Genomic DNA, 23957 nt, shown 5'->3' on the forward strand with positions numbered 1-23957 from the left:
AACAAAAGTAGGCACTCAATAAGATATTAAAATTCATTTTTTTAAAAAAATCACTAATATTACAAAAATATCACACATCAATTGACCTGAAGCCTTTATGAAGATATTGATATTTTCTGAGTTCTGAATATCTTCCTCATGTATGTATTTGGATGATGGAATCAAAGTTAAAAATTCTAAATAACACTATTTCAGTGGTTTCTACAGAGCATGATTGTTGAATGTTCTGCTTTTAACATAGTGTGAAAATATAGACTAAATCTAATAATGTATTCATTTTTATTTTTCCAAAATATACAAACACATAAAAAACTGCTGATCCCAAATAGATTTGGAAAGCATTAGGGAGAAACATTGAAAGAATCATCAATATGAACTAGAAGATTTTTTTAAATATTTCATCAGGAAATGTGACATAAAAAAGTAGTGGCAATGTTATATAAAACATTCTCAATTATTACTTGAGCATCCTAAATAAGTTACTGGATATCCAGTACCAATTAAGGATTGATATTAACAATTATCTCTTTACCTTCTAAAGTCCTTCTGGCAACACAGGTTTATTTAAAAGATTCATTCTCTGAAATTACTTCATTTTCACAAGGCCCCAGTGGAAGGCAGTCAGAGTTTAATCTTCATGGAATCTAAACCAGTAGGAATGTGACCACAAAAACATAGAGGTCTATTAAAAACTAAATGACTTAAACCAACATTGTGGTAAACTTCCTAACAATCCACAAACTCAGTTCTCTTGTTTGTAGCCCACTGCTCACACCTATTTCCCTCCAAGAACCCTCCCCTTCCTGCCATACCTGCTTCACTAATGTTAAATCAGAAGTCACTTCTTCCATGAAATACTCCCAATTCATCCTATCACCTTAATAATAATTTTTATTATGGTATTTTTAAGCACTTACGGTTTGCCACATTCTTTATGAAGCTTTGTGGTAGATACAAGTTAATCAGGTTGTACATGGTCTCTGTCTCATGTGGGGCTCACAGTCTAGAAGGGAGGTAGATTAGGAATTTAAATCCCCTTCCCAGTTAAATCCTCAACCATTCCAGCAGCCTTTTGACATATACCCACTTGGAAATTTATTTCTCTTTACTCTCTTCCACTTTTAAATATTGTCATATCTATTTAGGTTACCCATTTCTTCCACACTCACATTAAATTTCTCAAAGGCAGAGTTCACAATTTACACTTCTATATGTTCCTCAAGCACATTACACAGTCAATAAATGCTGGTGGTGGTGGTGGTTAATGATACTAGCGGTGACAACAACCAAGCTTGTTCAGCTTGTGTTTCTTCTCTCTTCTTTAAAATAAAAAGGTAATTGTTAAGCATTTATTATGTGCCATGTAATGACCTGATACAAGATAATCAGGTCAGACACAGTCCAACTCACAAGGAACTGAGGCACAGAGAAACTGAGTGACTTGCTCAAGGTGTCAAAGCAGAGATTAGAGCCCAGGTCCTCTGACTCCCAGGCCCATGTTCTTTCCTGTAGGTCACAGTGTTTCATCTTTAAAATACATACATATTGATTTTGAGGGATTCAAAATAGTTTTTCAGGCAAAAGCCTTGTGGTTGACCAACGGTGAATGAGATTAGAGTGATCATCTTCTGACTGAATTTATACAAATTTAATGGCCTACTGGAAAGAGCCTAGGTCTGAGAGTCAGAGGGCCTGGTTTCTTATCCCTGTTCTGCTACCCGTTTGCTGTGACACCTTAACTTTTCTCTACCTCAGGTGAAGAATTCAGATTCAATACCTATTTTCTCTCCTACTTGAGCTATGAACCCCATGTAGAATAGAGACTTTTCAAACATTATCTTGTACCCACCCTTGGGCTTAGTATAGTGTTTAGTACATTTTAAGCATTTAACATATACTACCATTAAACAATTAACTATCCACTTATTATTGATGTGTACACAACAGAGGTACCATCTGCATAAGAGCCATTTGTTTGGATTATGAATGTGGCTGGATATATTTTAACAAATCTACCAATCTGTAGTAGAAGGTGGTTGAATTACAAACCAACGTGAAGCTTCATCCCCTATGATTGAAATCTGTTAGTAATATGATGTCTGTTCCCCATCTGCAATTTGCATGCATCCCTGGTGAAGGAAACTGCTTCCAGAGACTACAGTTTTACTTAAAACCATGAAATTTATCTTTCATATTACAAATATATTTATGTTATTTATAAATATTTATATTTATAAATGGATGAATAAGGCTTTCTTTCCATAAGTATTTCTAATGCAACAATCAGAACATTTCCCTACCTCTTTTTATAACTGTTAACTGGTAGCTGGTAATCAAAATCCAGCTCTCTCTCCTAAGCTCAATTTTTCTCTTTTCTTCCACTCATCAAAAATACATGATTCATCTAAACTACATTTCTCTGCCTGCTGTTGTGTTTTTGATGCCTATTGAAACATTTACGATTCTTAGATTCTCCACTCACAATGGAGGAGCTCTTTCCTTCTCAGCTATTTTTGCCTCCAGTGAAAATTACTATATAGTATATCACTATTGTTCACCCTTAAAACTGAGCAACAGTTTAAGGGATAAAAAAGCAACCATTTACTCACAGTGAATTTGAAAGGTTTATGCCCCTACAATGAGAGAGCTTCCCAAGATTTGGAAACTGGTTTCATATCCTGTCATAAATGCATTATAAGTCTTCAAGAGTGACACATTTCTTTATGCATCTTTGAGTGTAGTCATTCTCAAAAAAATAAAAGCCCTCTTCTTTCTAGTTCTAAACTTACATTACCAATGTGCCATGATCTCCCAAAAAACACCAAGCATTTGGGTTGAGTTAATTTTTCTCAAGCAGGGACAACAAAGCCTTTCACAGACGATTCATTTGAGCCCCAAATCACCACAAGGCCTATTTAGGCAGCAATATAGAAATGCATCTTATACAGCAGGGCAAACAGGTTAAATTTTCATGATCTGGATCTTTTAATTAGAGAGTTCTGAAAATATTATCTGATGATGCTTAGAAGATTATGTTTCTTGTTTTTCAGTCACTAAAACTAAGGTATTTTTTGAGCACCATCCATATGCAGAGAATCAGCATGTTGTAGTGGATAAACCCTGGACCTGGGAGTCAGAAGGTCATGGGTTCTAATCCCATCTATGTCACCTGTCTGCTGTGTGACCTTAGGCAAGTCACTTCACTTCTCTGGGCCTCAGTTACCTCATCTGTAAAATGGAAATTGAGACTGTGACCAACCCAATTTGCTTGCATCCATCCCAGAGTTTAGTACAATGCCTGGAATATGGTAAGCACTGGAAAGAGTACTCTGTTTCCACAACCGGTTTAGATTTTCTTCTGGGTGAGCCATGTAAAAAAGTATGTTACCTAATGAGTAGAGTTTAATGAAATCCAGGAAGGTCGAGTAGGAAGTTGAACATTTTCTTCCTATCTTTTCTCTTTAGTTTACATGTTTCCATTAAAACTTCTATTTTGGGTACATTTTTACATTGGTTCTTTAAACGTGTATAGAATGCCAATGGGAATTATGTTGCCCTTCTCACTGGTGACAGGAACTATGAACTCAATTAGCAAATGCAGTGTTGTTTTCTGAGAGTGGGATAGGGTAGCCTATTGAGCTGAAGGAAATTATTCACCAGGGCATTGTGTGGTCACATTCATTGCATTCATGCACAGACACACACACCCATTATGAAGGATTTTCTTCCAATGCCAATGACAAGCAAAGTCCTTTTATTGAACCCAGGCCTGCTTTTAAAGCCACACATGCAGAATCAGAACATAAAACTTTTATAAAATCAGTCCCAACAATGGCAGAAGAAATAAGCAAGGTTAAATCGCACCACCGTGTGGAATTAGTACTACATTTAATGTGCATTAATGTAAATATTGATGTGTCTTCTAATTGCCAATGCTCTCGAGGAGTATTTTCAGAATCAAAATTCAAATGGCCTAGTAAATATCACACATGATCAAAGATGAGTTAAAATTTAATAGGTCCAAATGCAAGGAAGTGTTCATAAGGATGAAAAATAAACCCAGACCCAGGAGACTGACTGACTGTCCAGTCTCAGCTCTGCAGATATACTGGAGAACAAACTGAATGTGAACCATCAGTGAGTGCTGATTTAAGATACAGAACACCACCAATATAATACTTTCTAGGGCTGTGGCATGAAAGAGTTGGACTGAAGCAACTGAAGCAAGTAAGAGAAGCAGCGTGGCTCTGTGGAAAGAGCACGGGCTTTGGAGTCAGGGCTCATGAGTTCGAATCCCAGCTCTGCCACTTGTCGGCTGTGTGACTGTGGGCAAGTCACTTAACTTCTCTGTGCCTCAGTTCCCTCATCTGTAAAATGGGGGTTAAGACTGTGAGCCCCACGTGGGACAACCTGATTCCCCTATGTCTACCCCAGCGCTTAGAACAGTGCTCGGCACATAGTAAGCGCTTAACAAATACCAACATTATTATTATTATTACTGAAGCCTGTGCTCTTTGCCACTAGAGTAATAGATCCGGTTCTGGGCTTCACAGATGAAAAGGAACATTGAGAATATCCAAAGAAGATAAAATCCAGAGAACAAAACTGTTAATAGAGTGAATGCAACTGGGTGGCTCCAGAGAAAAGAAGGAAAAAGCAAAAATTGTCTTTAAATATATGGAAGGATTTTATGAATTCTCTAATCAGTTTTTCTCCAATTGCACAGAGAACTGAGTTGAAAGAAAAAGCACAAAATGTTGCAAAAGTTATATTCAGTAAAAGAACTTGTGACTATCATGGTGATGCATTATTGGAACAGGCTATGACTAGAGTTGTGGAGCCCTCATTGTCTGAAGATCTTTAATAAACTAATAAACAATCATCTCTCCTGAATGGCTTTGACATTCATAAGCTTGGAATAAAGGAACTGGATCAGCTTGGATCCCTTGAGGATCTTTCCAGCCCTAAGATTCCTGGGAGGTTACTGATCCAATCTGATTTATTCTCTAAGCTTGAACAGAACAACTACAAGATCAAAAAACATCCAAAATGAAATGGGAGAGCATTCTATTGAATGATTTTATTGCCCTAATCCCCCCCCGCTTAATTTTCATTAGAATTTTTTCATCTGAACTTCATATGTGTTCATTAAAGAATTATGTAAATATCATTGCAACCAACTAAGGTCAAAGATCACAAAAAAACAAAAGGAGATTGAAATACTGGCTCTGCCATACTTTGGAAGCAGGGTCAAGGAAGAGGGCTGAGGAGAACTACTCTTTTTAGCTTTGGAGGCATTTCTCTGAATAATTTATGCTGAAGACATTTTAACTTTCCTCACTTAGCTGGAGCTGCAATCTCACCAGAGTGGAGAATTGGAAGTCACTCACTGTTATATTGATGTACCTGCTCTCCAAGGATGTGATGGAAATATAACTCTGCAATTTCCTTTTCTGGGAGGAAAGGAACTTCTCCTGATTGCTGTTGGCCTAGTGGAAGCTGTATCACTATTCAAACTTTCCATGTTTTAAAAACATTGGCAGTGAGATGGAATCAATAATATTACATCTCAATTAAATTTGTCTTGATGGGCATTAGTCATGTCCTTATGCCAGTTACTATCTCAGCATTAATAGCTGCAGTACTGAATGGCCCACAGGGCAAGATTAAGAACTTTAGTTACCTATGGGCATTGCTACCATTTTAAATAAACACTCCTTTACAATTATAAATAATAACAAGAAGAGAAAAGCAAGATAAGAAACTGCATGGCCTAGTAGATAAAGCCCTGGCCTGGGAGTCAAATAGACCTGGGTTCTAATAACGATTCTTCTACTCATCGGCTCTGTGAACTTGGACAAGTCTCTTCAATTCCCTGTGCTTCAGTTACATCATCTATAAAGTGGGGATTTATACTGTGAGTCCCAAGTGGAACATGGACTGTGTCCAACCTAATTAGCTTTATTTACCCCAGCAGTATTTACTATTTACTTAGTACAATGCCTAGTGCATAGTAAGTGCTTAACAAAAACCATAAAAAAGAAGCAATATGTTGAGATTTTCTGATGAAACAGGATGTTTCTTTGGACTGTACACCTCAAATTAAACATATCCCAAACTGAACTCCTTATCTATCCATCCAAACCCTCTCCACTCCCCATCTTCCCAGCACTGTAGACAACACCATTCTCCTCCATATTTTATAAACCCTCAATCTCAGCATTGTCCTCGACTCATCTCTTTCATTCCACCAGCATATTCACTTTGTCACCAAATCCTTTCAGTTCTACCTTCACAACATTGCTAAAATACACCCTTTCCTCTCCTTCCAAACTGCTTCCTTGCTGATCGAAGCACTTACCCTAACCCACTTGGACTACTTCATCTGCATCCTTGCTGACCTCCCTCCCTCCTTACTCTCTCCACTCCTATCCATACTTCACTCTGCTGCATGGATCATTTATTAACAAAAACATAATGCAATCCTTAAATTAATATGTGAGGAACTCTTTTCCTTCTGCCTTAAATTTTGAATTAATCTTCCTCAGTTTGCCACTGTTTCTACCCAGGGTGTTTTTTTCAGGGTTTTTTTTTAAGATGTTTTGCTTGGCCAATCCAAAGGGTCCTGGACTTTCTACAGGGCAAGACTGATGTTAAGGAAGAATGGAACATCAGTGGGAATAACCATGGAATTCACTCTCCAACTGTCTTCATGTCAGCCCTACCTGTAACCAGATGCCAGTTTCTTTTGAGAGGGGACATGTGCACAGTAGGGATTCAATAAACATCAACTCTCAGAGTAAGAAAGCAAACCCTTCTCTAGGAAAGTATGAGTAAAAGGGAAACTTTGATTAAGGAATCCCTCAACTCTGCTTTCTGGAAAAACATTATGAAGAGATCTGTCAAGCTATTACCCAGAAGTCAGCAGTCCTGGGCCATTTTTTTTTATTTTTAGGGCACAAAACCCCACTCTATATGTGGGATAAACAATTGCAGAATATGAAGAGTTCAGCACCTTCCTCTCTGTTTCAGCACCTTTGTCTCACGGATGTTAATTAGTCAGAATCAGAGGTTAGCCAAACCAGATGTTTCTTCACCTTGATAAAATGATGCCCAGAAGGTAATAAATTATGCCATCTGAGAACTCAACAGGGCTTCTAAAGGCAGTACAATTTTTCACAGTAATAGTTAGGGGGGTAGAAAACAAAAAGGTTCAGCATTAAGCATGTACCAGGGTGAGTTTTGCTACTGAACCTCCCATCAGAGTTTCTGAAACTGAGCAGGATAATGACAAGAAAGCAGTATCCTGAATTAGGTCAATGAGAAGGAGTGTGCACATGCATCTTTTTTGTTCAATGTGCAATCTTGTCGGTCAAGACTTCATTAAAAATAAATGCTATGCAGGTGATCTGCCATCCTTTTTTCTTAAATAGCACCATTATAGGGACACATTAAAGATAAGTGCTTACGCACTGGAGGTCTTTTTTTTTCCTCCTCTACCCAAATGTATATCCAATCTCCATTTGGGGACTTAACATTTAAAAGTACCGATGTTGGAGGAACTGCGGAAAACAGATCTCCGAGTTTAACTTAAGATACAAAAAACAATAGTGAAACAGTTCAATATCTCAGATTTATTTGCTCAACCTAAGCTTATTTTGCCATTTTTTTTCTTTTCTTTCTTTTCACATAGTAATATTATTCAGAAGTGCCACAGCTGAGACTCCCCATTGTGACAACATATGTCATATTGCCTGGAAACCGTGAAATTATACTATATGGAAATACTGTGGAGAAACTAAGGGCAATATCAATATTTTAGATGCTCAAATATCTTCTCTTGCATGCAATTTCTCCAATTTGCCATATAGGTATCCTGGAATTCATGGAATCCATCTTAGGTAAAATATGAACATCAAATCCAAAAAGAATTTAGTAGGACCATGCACTAGATAAAATTATTAAAATTTCAAGTTGAACATCCTGTTTCATCAGAGGATCTCAAAATACAGAGCAATTCAGCTTCTCACATGGTAAAGCTTCAGGACTCCTATATGATTTCTTTACTTTTGGGAGGTAGGGTTATCTATTATCTTATTTTCTATTATTAAAGAAGAACACACTAAAATCAAAATTAAATGGTGAATCAGAATCAGATTTAATTGAGTCCAGGCACCCTGCTTCCCATTTGAATGCCTAACAGACTGTCTCAAATAAAAGAACAATTCTTTTAGAATTGAATACTGCTACTGACTTTAGTAGCAGCAATTGATGGTTCATATATTTCTCATGTGAAATCTATTAAGACCTATAGAAATAGTAAACCCAAACCCAAATTTCATTCACTGATAGGCCACTCTTAACACAAATATTTCAATTTTTAAAAAGTCAATAATCAGACTCACCAGAGAAAATCAGGTGGATTGCGCCTGATGGGGATGATGTATATCTCAGCTCCATATACCTTAGGAGCCCTCCAGCTTTTTTTGGATGGGAAATGAATGGATAATCAGGGCTTCCACATCAGAACATGAAGAGGCTAATAATGATGACATAGAAAAGAGAGGGATTAGATTTGTGAGGAGTGAAACATTGATAATGTTGGAGAGCTGAAGCATTGACAATGTTGGAGAGATCAAGAATGGCTAGAGACATAATATAATAATAATAATGAGGGTATTTGTTAAGGGCTTACTATGTGCCAAGCCCTGTTCTAAGCAGTGGTGTAGATACAAGGTAAGCACGTGGTGCTCACAGTATTAATCCCCATTTTACAGATGAGGTAACCAAGGCACAGAGAATTGAAGTGTCTTGCCCAAGGTCACACAGCAGACAAGTGGTGGATCTGGGATTAGAACCCATGACCTTCTGACTCCCAAGCCCGAGCTCTCCCACTACACCATGCTGCTTCATGATTGATATGACTGAATGATTGATTGACACCCCCCTCCTCACCCCCAAGGAAATCTGGGATATAGCATTGTGACATTAATGGGTACTACACCCCCTCCCCAAGTGGAGGGATGCATTTTGTTGCTCGTGAGGGTGTTTTAGGCTCATTGGTAAATTGCCTGAACACCCAACAGCACATCTGTGTCTAACTGTAACACGAGAATAGCAGATGTTTCGAACAAATCAGATCTGCTCTGTAGGAAACAGAGGAGCTCCCATGAGGCTGGTCATAAATTAACCCCTTCAGTTGGGTGGAGGGCAATCAGAAAGGGGTGTCCAGGCACTCATGTAATCTAATCAAATTCATTTTAGGCAATTCACGACCCTGCTGGGTACCCCCGTCCCTTCTCCACTGCAGCTCTCCAGGTTCTGCTCCCAGAGTACCCTGTGCATCACAAGCCACCCACGTGGACTTAAATGACTGCTGATTATACCCCAAACCTCTCCATCAGATGGCTGCATGATTCCTTTGGGTACCTGCTGCCCCACCTACCACAATTCTCAGGTCCTCAGCATCCTCCTCTACCTGCCCACCATGCCTTCTCCCTTGGATCCCACTCTGACTCTCTTCCATTTAACTGAGGAACCTCCATCCCGACCCACGTTCCACCTCTCTGATAGGGACGGAGAAAAACAACCACAGCATGACAGTAGGGTATCACTTCCACAACACCTCAGGAACGTTATTGTAGCTGCTGCTGTAGCGGTCACTGTAGTTTTGGCTGTGATTTTAGACTCTGAGCTGAGGAACCTGAAATTCTGCTCCTCTAGCCACAGTATCTACTTATCATGTTGTCCTGTGTCTTGTTTCATCTATCCTTATAGTATCTGTCGCCAGTCCCTTCTCCTCTTTATTTTTAGATTAAAAGTCTCCCAAGGCACAGGATCCATGGCTCATTCCCACCTGTGTATTCTTTGCCAGAGCTTTAGTACTGTACTCTGCTCATAATATGTGTTTAATAAATACGACTACTGTTATTACCACTACTTCAACATGTTAATGTGTTAGGTTATCTAATTCTTCATTTTTCAAGCCCATCTCATCACCTGTTATGCTCTTCAATTGCCTCTTGGAAAATTTCATTGAAAATTCCGTAATAGTTAAACTACAGTAATTTTAATTATAAATATGAAAAATTTTCCTTTAAAATGTGAACTATTTCATTTTAGATCCATTACTCTAAAAAGGAATGAATATTCTGTAAAATGGGGCAAAATTTTCATTTAAATCTTGTATGACTAATATATATTAGGCAATAAATATTCAGCTTTCAGATTTGTCAAATATTTCAAAATATTTTAGATACATTTTGAGTCAAAAAGCTTCTACTTAATTTTAAAGCCTATTTTAAATTCAAGGTCCATTTAATTCTCATATTCTTAATTTGTACAAATGTTTTACTCTAGGATCCATTCATCATATAAAAAAATTAAAGTAATATAACATTTTTGAGGAAAGAAATTAGCTTAATAACTTGGACCTTAAAATTATCATCTTTCATTTCAAACCCCTTAAGATCTGAATTCTGATTTAATTTTAACAGTAAAATATGACCCTATATATTTTCTATGTAAATATTTTAATGGATCTTCACTTTCATACATGGGTTCATATTTTTAAACTATAAAAATATTTTGTTATGCTGTTTATAAAAGTTCTATTTAGTTTCCTATCTTTGACACTTTCTACTTAACAGGCTTGATTCACCTATTTAAGTAGTAGTAATGGCATTTATTGAGTGTTTGGTAGGATGTTATTAATACAGTGGGAAAGTGAGGCTTCTCTTTGGTGAGAACATCTGAAGCAGCACAAATCATTACATAAAAACAGCTGGCAATACCTGCCTCACACATCTTTATTTTATATGTAAACAGAGCCATAATTTGGAAAGATAGGTACAACAATAAGTATCTGATTAAAAATGTTTACACTTCAAAATTTTTCCTTATTCTTAAAATTCTAAAACTTTAAATTAATAAGAAAAGTAAAATAACAGCATTATACTAAATTATAACTTATTCTGTTCTTTTATATGGGAAACAAGTACAAAGAAAGAAAAAGAATGAACTTTCAAGAGAAAGATTTAGTTTTCACTTTTTAATAGTAGTTAGTATGGCCATACTAAGAATTTGAAAAGGGGGAAAAAAGAAGCAGAAACCATTCAGCTTGCTTTTGTGCCCAAGACTCTACTAGGGCCACACCCATTTTAGATTTTTTCACTTACCATGTTCAGTAACTGTACAACACATTGTTAAAGAAACTAATTGAACTACATCATAACCTTGTAAGGAAATTGTTATGCAATTTACCAAGAAGACAAAGAGTCAGAACTGGAATGAGAACTCACAGCTATTTTCTAATAATGATAATAATGGTATTTGTTGAGTTCTTACTACTTGCCGAGCACTGTTCTAAGTACTGGAATAGATACAAGGTAATCAGGTTGTCTCACGTGGGGCTCACAGCCTTAATTTCCATTTTACAGATAAGGTAATTGTGACACAGAGAAGTTAAATGACTTGCCCATGGGCAGAGAGCTGACAAGTGGTGGAGTCAGGATTAGAGCCCACAACCTCTGACACCCAAGCCTGTGCTCTTGCCCCTAGGCCATGCTGCTTTTCTTTTCTAACACACAAAATATGGGGAGTCTTTTAAAGCAATAATCCAAGAATGACCAATATACATACATTCATTTAATTCCCTAAAGTTCTTTGATGATTTATACAAATCAATCAGTGGTATTCATTGAGCCTTTACTATGTGCAGAGCACTGTACAATACAATAACTCTGAGTGAATAATTGTACTGCATTTAGAATTGTAATGAGTTCGTTTTTTTCATTGTTATTGCAACTGGTCAGACGTAGACATGAAGAAAAAGTTTTTTAATATAGATGTTTTCTTTTTCGAAAGGTCTATTCAAAAGATGACTATGTCAAATTAAAATCCACATGGTTACCTTAGTGGGTAAGTGAAGAGGATGAAAGAAATGCATGGGTTATGTCCTGTAATAGCTGGATCTCTTCATAGAAAATCTATCCTCTCTGATTTCTTTGCAGCAGATAGTCTAGGAATAATCTTATTTTTCAAGCATTAAGGAAGAAAGGAATGGCATCACTGTTAATTAAGGCGATCTAAAGAACATGTTAGGCATTCCATAAAAGCAACATTCAACAGCAGAATAGTCATACAAGTGATCAGTGGACATTTTAATAAACTGACCTCAAAATCACCAAGTAGCTTTTCAAAACCCTCAGGTCTGTCTCTGGATTTTACATTAATGCCTAATAGAATCCACTAGACTGTAAGCTCCTTGTGTGCAGGAAACAGGCCTACCAATTCTGTTGTACTGTACTCTCCCAAATGCTTTAACACGTGCTCTGCACACAGTATGCACTCAATAATTCCCACTGATCAAATGATTGATTGAATATGACTATATGTACTAGCCAGCATCTCAACCAGGTGTAAGCTACAAAGTAACCTAATAAGCTTGAAGCAGCATGGCCTAATGGATAGAGCAAAGACATGAGAATCAGAAGGACCTGGGTTCTATCCTGATCTGACACCTGACTGCTGTGTAACCTTGAGCAAGTCACTTTACTTTTCTGTGACTCATCTTATCTGTAAAATGAGGATTAAGACTCTGAATCCTATATAAGACATAGACTGTGTATAACCTTAGTAGCTTGTATCTACCCAGTGCCTTAGAAATATGCCTGAAAGACAGTAAGTGCTTAACAAATATGATTTAAAAAAAGAGTTCACAGGTTGCTTAGAGAAATATAGCAACAGTTCCTTTCATTGGAGTTTCCCCATACTGTAAAAAATGATACCACCTTGTCCATTAAAATTTGCTATAATTTTATTTTCTCTTTCTTCTATCTCAGGGAAGTCTCATCTGGCACAGATTCTTAGTCAATGACAAAAGTTCAATGAAAAAACTACTTATTCTCTGTGCCTCAGTTACCTCATCTGTAAAATGGAAGTTAAGACTGGGAGTTCTATATGAGACACTGACTGTTTCCAATCTGATTTTCTTGTATCTATTCCAGTACTTAGTATAGTGCCTCACACATTGTAAGTTCTTGCCATATTTTGTCTTGTCATGCCATCAAATCATCTCCAACCCACAGCGGTGCCATGGACACATTTGGACCAGAATGTCCCACCTCCATCGACAATCGTTCTGGAAGTGTATCTATCGACTTTTCTTAGTAAAAATCTGGAAGTGGTTTATTACTGACTTCTTCCATGCAGTCAACTTGAATCTCTGCCCTCGACTCTCCCCCAAACTGCTGCTGCCCAGCACGGGTGAATTTTGACTTGTAGCAGGTTGCCTTCCACTTGTCAGGCACTGCCCAAGATAGGAATGGAATGGGTATGCCTCTGCTTGACTCTCCCTCTCATATTAGAGTCTGGTAGATCACTGGAAACTCTCTAGGTCTGATCCTGAGAAGGGAGTCTTACCAAATACTATTAAAAAACAAAGTAGAGAATCATCTCAAACTCATCTCTTCCCAGATGTCCTGACTCAGGGCTTCCTGCAACTAATTGAGTCAGATCTGGGGAGATGCAAGTGTTCAGCTTGCCAGCCCCACTGTTCAGTAAAGTGCTGTGCACACAACAAAGCACTCAGTAAAATCTATCAGATGATCTGTTAGGAAATAGTAGACCTTGGCTATGGCCTCTTTAGCTGCTGGTGAGTTCAGTTTCAGCTCAGAGATGTCAAAACTTCTATTCCTTAGTGTTTTACAGAGACATTGCAATTCTTAAAATAATCTTAAATTCTTTTTGATTTGGAAACATTGAATTTTGTGTTTTGAAATATCTCTCTTTAAAAGGTACTATACAAATGATTAAGGAGTGGATGTAACATATAACTATGGAAGGTTGGGAAAAGCACTGCTGTTTGAAACATAACCTTGTTGCCAGTATAACAAGTCTGAGAGGCTGTGTCACTATTGCCAATTTGGATTTCTAATACATGAAAATATGAAAATTCTAGATTATAATTACACAGGGTATATTTTGTCATTTGTCTCTTTTGCTTATCTTGCTGAATTAATTTTCTTCCCACTTTTAATTTCTCGAGCGATGTTAATCAAAGTCTTATGCAAGGCAAGTTTTCAATAAAAACAAACTCAAGCACTAGGCAAGATTTCCCAATTTCTCACTGCACTGGTTTTAATAAAATTAACTTCCCTGCCATCCCACAATATATTTAAGTGGAAAAAGTATGTGTAGTTTCTCCACAAATTCATTCCAACTTTTAGTGATCTCAGTGTCCTTTTCATTGTATCAGTGTTAAAGGTCACAGTGTCAAAGAGAAGCAGCATGGTCTAGTGGACAGACATGGGCCTGGATGTCAAAAGGACTTCGGTTTCAATCCCAGTTCTACCATTTATCTGCTGAGTGACCTTGGGCAAGTCACTTAACCTCTCTGTGACTCAGTTACTTCACCTGTAAAATGGAAATTTAGACTGTGGGCCCCATGTGGGACAGGAACTGTGTCCAACCTGATTACCTTGCATCTACCTCAGTGTTTAGAACAGTGTCTGGTACATAGTAAGTGCTTAACAAGTACCTTAAAATTTTTAAAAAGTGGGGTCACTCGTGAATGATGTGTGTGTGTGGATGGGTCTGTGTAAATGGGCTTGGCAGATACAAGACATTTCCCTCTGCTACTCCCCCTCTACCTTCCCATCCCCTCAGCACTGTACTCGTCTGCTCAACTGTATATATTTTCATTACCCTATTTATTTTGTTAATGAAATGTACATCGTCTTGATTCTATTTAGTTGCCACTGTTTTTACGAGATGTTCTTCCCCTTGACTCTATTTATTGCCATTGTTCTTGTCTGTCTCCCCCGATTAGACTGTAAGCCTGTCAAACGGCAGGGACTGTCTCTATCTGTTGCCGACTTGTTAATTCTAAGTGCTTAGTACAGTGCTCTGCACATAGTAAGTGCTCAATAAATACTATTGAATGAATTGAATGAATGAATGAATGAATGAACTCTGAAACGTTGTTTAATCCTGTGCTAAACTGAAACATTTTTCTGCCTTCTCTGTTAGTGCGAAATTTCAATTCACTATGCAATTTGAGTATCCTGCTTACATCCATTCTGCTCATGTGTTCATCCTAGAGAAGCTGTGTTATAGCCATTGTATTAAGGCTGGAGCTACAAAGTGAACTGAAACTGAGCTCTTCCTGCAAAACATGCAGCAATACGCTACATTTTCCAGGAACTAATGCTGCTTAAATAGCTTGCCAGAAGCACCAAGTCACTTCCTTGCCCTGGTGTATGGGACACTTAAGGAAGAATTTTGTTCTTTTCCCATATTAAAGAATTTGTAGTTGTTATTTATTACTCACTTTCTGTTGTTAATGAAATTCAGCTTGTTATTAAGTTTTCTACCAATTTCAGGCCCAGAAATAGTTTTAATCCATTTTCATTTAACTGTATACTTTATAAAAGAGCAGCAGTCATGAAAATGCTCTTTAAGGATTCTCTAGTCAGTTATAAGATTAAGAGGAAGGTAATTTATAGTTTTCATAAACATTATTAATTTAAAATAATGCAGCCATCCAAATGAATCCTCTAAGCACCCTTTTTGACACAGAATTGTACTCTCATAAAACACAATTCCTTTATCACATAGGGAAATGTTGGGCAGGCCCCAAAAGACCCACAGGCATTGATAATAAATGTTTCTACAACCCTTTGGATTTATACCTAATGACCTGTATGCAATTGGAAGAAATTCATGGCATAGTGCAAAGGTGGCTTCAGATGGTAAATGAGTAATGAGGTCACCTCTGGCTGTTCTGTCAGAGAAGGTAGCTGCAGGGCATCTCTATAGGGAAGCCACGAAAGATGGTAGCGGTTGAAAATTTGGAAGTACCCAATCTCCTTCTGCTCAAGTAAGAAGCAGCCCCTGTGTTAACACTGTCCTGAGAGGGGAATGAAATGACTCCAGCGAGGACAGATGTTCCACAATGCTTCAGCAGTCTGGGCAGACAATTTGGGCCCCTTTATGCAATAATAATGCAAGATGTCATGGGGTATGGGAAGGAGTGGTGATTTTTCCTTCTACTTCAGGATAGACCAATAGCTGAAGTCAGCCCTGGTCTAGTAATTCTAGCCCCAAGTTTACCACTATATAAAGGCCATTTGGTGTATACTGTGTAGTCAGAAACTGGAAGTCTTAAAAACAGAAAATGCTGGCTCTCTCTAGTCCAGAGCCTAATCTCTGGGAAACAATTACATGATGTCTCTGGACTTTTTTTCTTCAAAGTTGACCTTTGCTTATATGTGTACTTGGGATTCCTTTATCACTGCCCAAGGCCTGCTCCCCAGGAGAGATGGTGCCAGAAGGCCTCCCTTCAATTGGTACTTCCCATCAACCCCCACTCTACCTCGGAAAGGATGAAAAGACTGTGCAGCTGCATGAGATCCTTGCTGGTTCCATTTACCACTGGACCATAGAGATCTGCAGCCCATGAGAGAAATTTCCCTGTCCACAAACCAACAACATTTCCCACCAACCATAGCTCTATTCTAAGAAGGGTGAGAAGAAACTAGGAACATGAATCCTTTTCAACCCCTGGGAAGGCTGGTATGTGTGGTTAGGGCTAAGAGTCTTGTGACTATTTGACATAGTACTAGGAATCTGAAACTGCTCCTCTCTCCAAAGGTCCCTATTGCTCTGATTGTGTTGATCACTGTCCTTGTCTTTTAGGTAGCTTTTTATTTGAACTGCTTCATTTTCTTTACGTGTCTTTCTCCCCAAATTCCTCTCCTTCTCTGTGTCTAGGTTGGGAACCTCTTGGAGGGAAGGAACTGTGCCATTTCCTCATGTATATTTTATTTTCAGTGCTGAGTACCAAAAAGAACTCCTTAACTTCCCATCCAAATCCTGTCTTCCCCCTGACTTTCCCATCACTGTAGACACCACCACCAACCTTTCTGTCTCACTATCTCACAGTGCTATGCACATTGTGGCCTCTTCATAACACTAGATATGGAGCTCACAGTCTAAGAGGAAGAAAGAAGTGGCAACGATTTCCCACTTTACAGATGAGGAAACTGAGACACTGAGAAGTTATGAGACTTTCCCAAAGTAATAGAGCAGCAAAATGGAGGAGCCAGATTTAGACCCCAAGTCCCCTGATTCTCCGAACAAAGCCCTATTCACTAGTCTAGCATCTTCAAACTTGGAAACTGAAAGATGTGTTTTTCTTTGTATGTGAATATGTTTAAAGACTTAACACTTGCAGTTCCCTAAACTTCAGAACTTTGCAAAGAGTGGACACTTCGTTGCTACTTAAATGTTTGAAAAAGTGATCTTAATAGATACAAAAAAATTGTAGGGGAAATGAATGGTGAACAGTGAATGTATTACGGCTAATAACCTGTTGAATTTCCAAAGAAATTATTTCTAATGCATTTGTAAATACACAAGAGAAGTACATATTTCTTAATAACAAAAATTTGTTAGAGATAACTTTCATCAAAGAACTTGAATTAGGGCTTAAGACTTTAAAACGTGATATTTTACGTTACTGATCTCTCTCCCTCTGCAGTCTTGCATTTCATCTTGCATTCAAGACATCTCTACATGGATGTCTTCCTGTCAAGTCAAGCTTAACATGTCCAAAACAGAACTCCTTATCTTTCCACCCAAATCCTGTTCTCCCTCTGACTTTCCCACACTTTAGACAGCACCACTATCCTTCCTGTCTCACAACTACATATTAATGCCTGTCTCCCCCTCCCTAGGTTGTAAGCTCATTATGGGCAGAGCATTTGTCTGTTTATTGTTGTACTGTACTCTCTCAACCACTTTGTACAATGTTCTGCATGCAGTAAGTGCTCAATAAATATGAATGAAGGAATGAATAACTGAATGTTTATTAATTGTTATGTCCTGCTGCTTTCAAACCATACTTCAGGTCAAAACCTAAAAATTGAGTCTTGTTGTGAGTATTTCACTTTAAGGGCTTTTTAAAAATCCTTTTTGCTTTTTTATATTGGGTAGTTTCCTTAATCCTTCTTGTTTGATAAAACTTCCTATAAAAGCAATTGAGTTGTCCATGTATAATGCATGAAGCATAAAGTAATCCCCATTACAAGCTAGAACTTTGGGTGAAAAATTACATTGTGATACTTAATAATTACCTCCACTGTTTTTGGTTGGAAAGGTCAGAAAATTGTAGGAAAGGATGAGAACTACTCTATTTACAGTACTTTCTAAAAAGTTAACATTTACCTTAGATTGGGCTTATTTCAGCATGCAATTATATCGAAAAGGAACATATTATGTGGTTTAACATTCAGTGTAAAATATCAGGATAAATGTGAATTATTAATCAACTGTATTGTATTTCAAGCACAAAGACTGATTATATACCAAAGTATATTTTCTTATCTGAAGAACTCACTGAAAATTAGGTAAGTCTTTGGAAATTCCATAATAATGAAAGTTAAATTCATTTCAGAAAAACTAAATAATTTCAAGCCAACTAAATTACTCTCCTTTCCAAAGAACAAACTGATTTGAAAGGGATGATTAATTCACTTCTTTCCTAAAGCATCTTCTCTTTCATTTGTGAGGATATTAGTGAAAACTATGCAATGTATTTTGAAAGTTTGAAAATGAAATAAAATTTAGTAACATACGTAGAATGAAACTTGCAGAACCTAGATGATCAACAGGTTTCTAAATCAAGTAAGAATTGATTATGTCAAATCTTTGAAGGTTGGTGGCTACCATGGGTGTGGGTTTGGCTCTCCAAACCTAAACAATCCAAGACCACCTTCCTCGTTAGAGTCTTTCTGGATGATTCCTATTGAATCTCCAATAAAGACACTAATCCTCCTATCTTTACATTTACCACTCATGTGAATATATCTATAGAGATGTAAGGCATTATGTGAACAGAAAGGATCTTAACATCAATTTATCGGGAAGAGATTGCACATTAGTTGGCCACATTTGCATAAACTAATATAAACCAGGCATCAGTAATGTCATCTTCAAAACCAAACAACACATTTATATGCACATGAATGAACACACATAGGGCACATTCATAGACACATGAATACCCACAAATGCACATTCTTGCAAATGGACAAGACCTCTAATCATCTGATAATCTCGATTTTTCCAATAGCTTTTCTGTATTTGTCATATGGCACAATAATTATGATTTGATAGAAATTCAGTCTTGCTTCAGTGTTTTCTTGAGTTTTTTTCTTCAGCAGATGTTCAGAAAGATTCTTCTATGCATTCAGCATATGACTTGTATAAATAAGTTGCCAAATAAGGCCAGTTAAGTTTCTATTGTGATTTAACCTGGATATTAACCTAGCCCAGTAGACAAAAACAGAAACGGATTTCAACAGTTTGGAATTAATAATTTGCAGGTATTTTGAGAAGTCAGCCATCTTGGATTTAGAATGGATATTCTTGAGATGACTTATCAACCCTAGATCTCATGAATCCTGAGGATATCTAAAGGGGAAATAAAGGGAGGAATTGCCATTCTGTCCTGCTTTCAGTAGATAATTCTATAAAAGGTATCTTTATAGTTAGTAAAAGGAATGTGTTGAAAAAACCTTAGAGGCCATCACTATTTCTTGTTTAAGGGGCACAAAAATGGATATAATAAAAAACAGGAAAGAGTCATTTGCTAAGCTATCAAAAATAGTGAATTTTAATGTACAATTTGTGATAGTCAAGCCAACAGGCAGTCCAGATGTTCTGAATTTAGAATGAGCCTGAGGAAGATGGTCAGTCAGTTTTGTACTAACACATTAATTTTACTAATTTTAATAGACTTGGATTGGAGCATGCCTTAATCATGTAAGTCCCATAACATTCTGAATTATAAATAGCAACTTACTGAACTGCTGTAGCCTCATATAACTCTTCACCTTAAATCTCACAGCTGACAAGAGGTGACGGAAAAGCACCCAGTTATGGACTGGTGCCTGATATTCAATTATTTGACAAAAAAAAACATGAAGTAAAGTGTATTCACAGCTGTTGTGCACAATGATTCTTAACTCTAGTCAAGTCATTTGTTCATGACCCTCCTTCAGCAGGCTAACGTGACTTGGAAGCTAGAAATGTTTTCTTTCAAAGCCCTCAACAGTGGACGAATTGTAACTTGTCGAAGGATTAACTTGGATCACTGGGATTCACTTAGGATTTAGAAACACTGGCAGTGATGATCAGATATGCGGTTTACCATTCTTTAAATTCTGATCAATCTCTCTACTAGATTACTAAAATGTCTTTTAATTCTTAGACAAGAACAGAATACCAATAAATATTCCATAAGCTTGTTTCTTAGTGAGAAGAAATGGCATCTGATTAAATCATCTTCTTAAAGATTTTCAGACTGGGTTACAAATAATAAATACATAGTATACAATTCCTAGGAAATCTGAAAGACAGATTGAAGTATCCAGTTTATTAAGACAATGGGAAGGTAGGAGGTAAATGCTGAAGATATCCATTGGTATATAAATGCCTTCAGAAGATGCATCTTGTTTTCTGGTTATCTATATGTACACATATAAATATATGCCAACATACACACTCTTCTTCATGCATATCCTTTACCTTTTTATTGTTCCCCAACACTGATAGGTCCTTTTTTAGTGTTCAAGGGTCTACAAAGGAAAACAACCAGGAAAATCCCTGACAAGTCTTCAGTGACAGAGTTGGAGTTATGCCAGATGGAGTGAAGAAAGTTAACCTGAGAAAGACATCCACAGTATGAGTTTTCCATGAAACCTCATAAAGACTGGTGGCTGCCATAGTGGTTGTTTTGGCTGTGGGTGTGCCTTGGATTCTGAGCCAAAAAAGCCTCTTCTGCTCTAGTTACAATACCCTACTGATTTTGTTTTCATTTTGTTGCATTGTTTGAGTTGTGTTTTATTGTTTCATCATTCTGGATATGTCTGTCTCCACTGTCTCCTGTCCCTTCTCCCTTCTTATACTCTTTGATTGACAGCATGCAAAGACCATGTCTCTTTGTCCACCTGTGTCTTTACTCCCAGAGCTTAGTGGGTACTAAAGCTGGCTGTGGTAGCATAATGAAGGGATTTGTTGTAGCCCTTAACTGAGTCTCTGGAGTGGTCCCTGATAGCCACAGGCCAGGGTCAAGGTTGTGGGTTTGGACAAGGAGTAATAGAACTCAGGGAGTACTTCCTGTGTGCATAGTAATAATAATAATTGATAATAAGTATGGTATTTGTTAGTGCTTAACTATGTGCCAGGCCTATACTAAGTGCTGGGGTGGATATAAGCAGATCGGGTTAGACACAGTTCCAGTCCCATGTGGGGCTCACAGTCTCAATCCCCATTTTATAGATGAGGTAACTGAAGCCCAGAGAAGTTAAGTGACTTGCCCAAAGTCACACAGCTGACAAGTGGCATAGTCAGGATTAGAACACATGACCTCTGATTCCCAAGCCCGGGCTCTGTGGCTCAGGGATTACCTTCCTCATTCTCTCCACAAGTCTCTCCCCTACTATCTCAAATGTTGATGGAGGGATCCAAAGGAGAGTTGCAATCTATCTGAGTCTCTTCAAAGTATACTGCTGAGCCTTCTGAAGTTTTGGAATGAGGAGATGAGGTCACTATTTCTGCTAATAAAGGAAGTAATATCTAATTTTAATATTATGTACATTTAATTTTTAAAAATATTATTATATGATATACATCTGACTGCTATATAGTATTTCTGTTATACAGTGTTTGTAAATCCCCTCTGCACCATGTAAGCTTGAATAAATGGTTGAACAACAGACAATAATGCTTATGTTGAATTTATCCCTGTAAAACATGTGAGCACCTATATGCAAATGGACAAATACTGTGTTCCACAGTCATTCACTTGCCACTGTGACAAGATGCCTAGGTTCTGAGCATCCTAGATATTTTTATGGCATTTGTTAAACACTTACTATGTGCTGGGCACTGTACTAAGCATTGGGATGCTAATCAAGTTGGACACAGTCTATGTTCCAAATGGGGTTTAAAGTCTTAATCGCCATTTTTTTGATGAGGTAACTGAGAAACAGAGAAGTTAAGTGACTTGCCCAAGGTCTCACATCAGGTAAGCAGTAGGACCAGGATAGAAACCAGATCCTTCTGAATCCCATGACTGTACTCTATCCTCGAGGCCATGCTGCTCCTCCTTTCAAATCCCCATTTGGAAAATGTCTATTTGCCTTAATGCAGAGATTTAGAATGCACAGCAGTTTAGTTGTATTGACTACTGCATCCTTTGGAAAAAATGTAATTTATCTTCCATTTTCTGGTATGTACACAATATGGTGTAAGCCAAGATCCTGAGGCAGTTCAAGTTTTCTATATCCTTTCTGTTCAAAATATTGTCTATCACAGAGAGAGCCAAGTGGTAGTTTGGGTAGTCCAGAAGCGGCACGGCAAAAGTTAAAATGTAAACTCCTGTTGTGTGGAGCAAATGAAAAACATCATGCCAAGTGGTAATGGAGAAAACATGGCATTATACTAAAATTACCATGTGATAGCAAGAAAATATTGGAAGTAAAGTGAAATGCCAACCATTGAATTTGCCTGATGTACTTGGCAGCCTAAAATAATTTTTATGGGTGATAGAGAAGTCCTTGTTTAGAACAAGCATGATAAGGAATAAAGCTGCATTCCCATAATACACTTAAACCTCCAACAGTATCAAGGGCTGTTGTGAACTACGATGCCCCAAATCCCTAAAACTGTTGGCATCTTTGCCATGAACACAGGAATGTTCACACTGCAATCCACAATAAATGTGAGAGAAAAAAGCCTGTGAGAGAGGAATAATTCTGAAGGAAGGGCTGCCATGTCCTTCAGTCCATGAGAAAAAAAGCATGGCAAAAAGGTGTTACATCAGTGTGAGAAGTCAACCAAAACTATTACAAGGAAGAGGAAATGAGTATTTTAGCTTAAGAATGAGCATTATGGCTTGGTGGAAGACACCTTGAAGGATGTTTTGAGTTTGATGGAGAAGAATAGAAGTAGGAAGAACCACTCAAGAAACCTTGATAAAGTAGAGAAGAAACATTTTAGGTTTATAGTGATGTATAACCTCAGAAAATATGGCATAACAAGGGAGCATTTGGTGGAAGAGCAGCAACCCAACATACAGCGATCAAAAATGTGACAATTCTTTGAGAAGAGGCTTCAAGAGAACCAACATTAGTTACATCACTGTTGATAAAAAAACCATGCCAGTACAACAGGAGGTTGAAGGTAAATATACCTGGTGTGGAAGGCCATGTCAGTCAAACTTTGCCCACATATGGACATCATTTTCCCTTAATCATTTAATCTTTGAATATAAACTAACTAGTCCTCTAATGTGGTTAGAAGCCTTGAGTGCTAGAAGGATTTGTCCAAATTCAATTGTTTGATGAAAATTGCATGTTGCTCGGTAACCTAAAACTTTTGTTCTTCTGAAGTATTAGATATCTGCCACAGTATAGGACAATGGGCTCTGGAAAATTGTGGAGTGCACCAGTAGGTCCTTACAAAATGGAGAATGGAATGAAAAGGAAGGGATGGTGAGTTTTACCCTTCTCAACTTTCTTTTCATTTCTGTGCTTTTCCCTTTTTTTTTTTTGAAGGGGGAATCAATTAAAGTAATGGAAGTCTAGTCCATTTACACTTAAAGTTATGCATGTGAGAGCTCTCCAGTGATCACAGGCTGCAATTTTACTTACTTCCCAAGTACAGCTTCCAACAGATGCTTCACGTAGAAGTTCAGTTTTGTCAAATACATTATTCTTCCCTAAGTGATTTTCTTATCAAGCTGAAAATGAAAAAAATGAACAGAAACCACTAAAAGGCAGAAAAATTACAAAGAGGATGCCTAATTTTTTAAACAAATTATTTCAGGGAAAAAGAGGATCATGAGCTCATTCTTATCAGTGAATTCTACTTTCGTCTCATCATGCCAG

At 37.5% G+C, this 23957-nt stretch overlaps 2 long non-coding RNA genes across 4 annotated transcripts in view; both read right to left on the reverse strand.

Annotated features, from left to right (window-relative positions):
* Positions 1 to 373: 373 nt before the first annotated feature.
* On the reverse strand, positions 374 to 12038 carry LOC120638914. Its single transcript, XR_005660957.1, has 3 exons — positions 11912 to 12038; positions 8406 to 8539; positions 374 to 644 (listed from the first exon to the last, which is right to left on the reverse strand). It is a non-coding gene; the product is annotated as an uncharacterized LOC120638914 (long non-coding RNA).
* Positions 12039 to 23685: 11647 nt separating this feature from the next.
* Positions 23686 to 23957, reverse strand: part of LOC114817910 — a 113253-nt gene continuing 112981 nt past the window's right edge. For all 3 annotated transcript variants that reach the window (XR_003765751.2, XR_003765748.2, XR_003765747.2), the window contains one exon: positions 23686 to 23809. This is a non-coding gene — a long non-coding RNA (uncharacterized LOC114817910). The remainder of the gene's footprint in view (positions 23810 to 23957) is intronic.

Source organism: Ornithorhynchus anatinus, chromosome 17 (assembly GCF_004115215.2).
Source record: "Ornithorhynchus anatinus isolate Pmale09 chromosome 17, mOrnAna1.pri.v4, whole genome shotgun sequence".
Lineage (NCBI taxonomy): Eukaryota > Metazoa > Chordata > Mammalia > Monotremata > Ornithorhynchidae > Ornithorhynchus > Ornithorhynchus anatinus.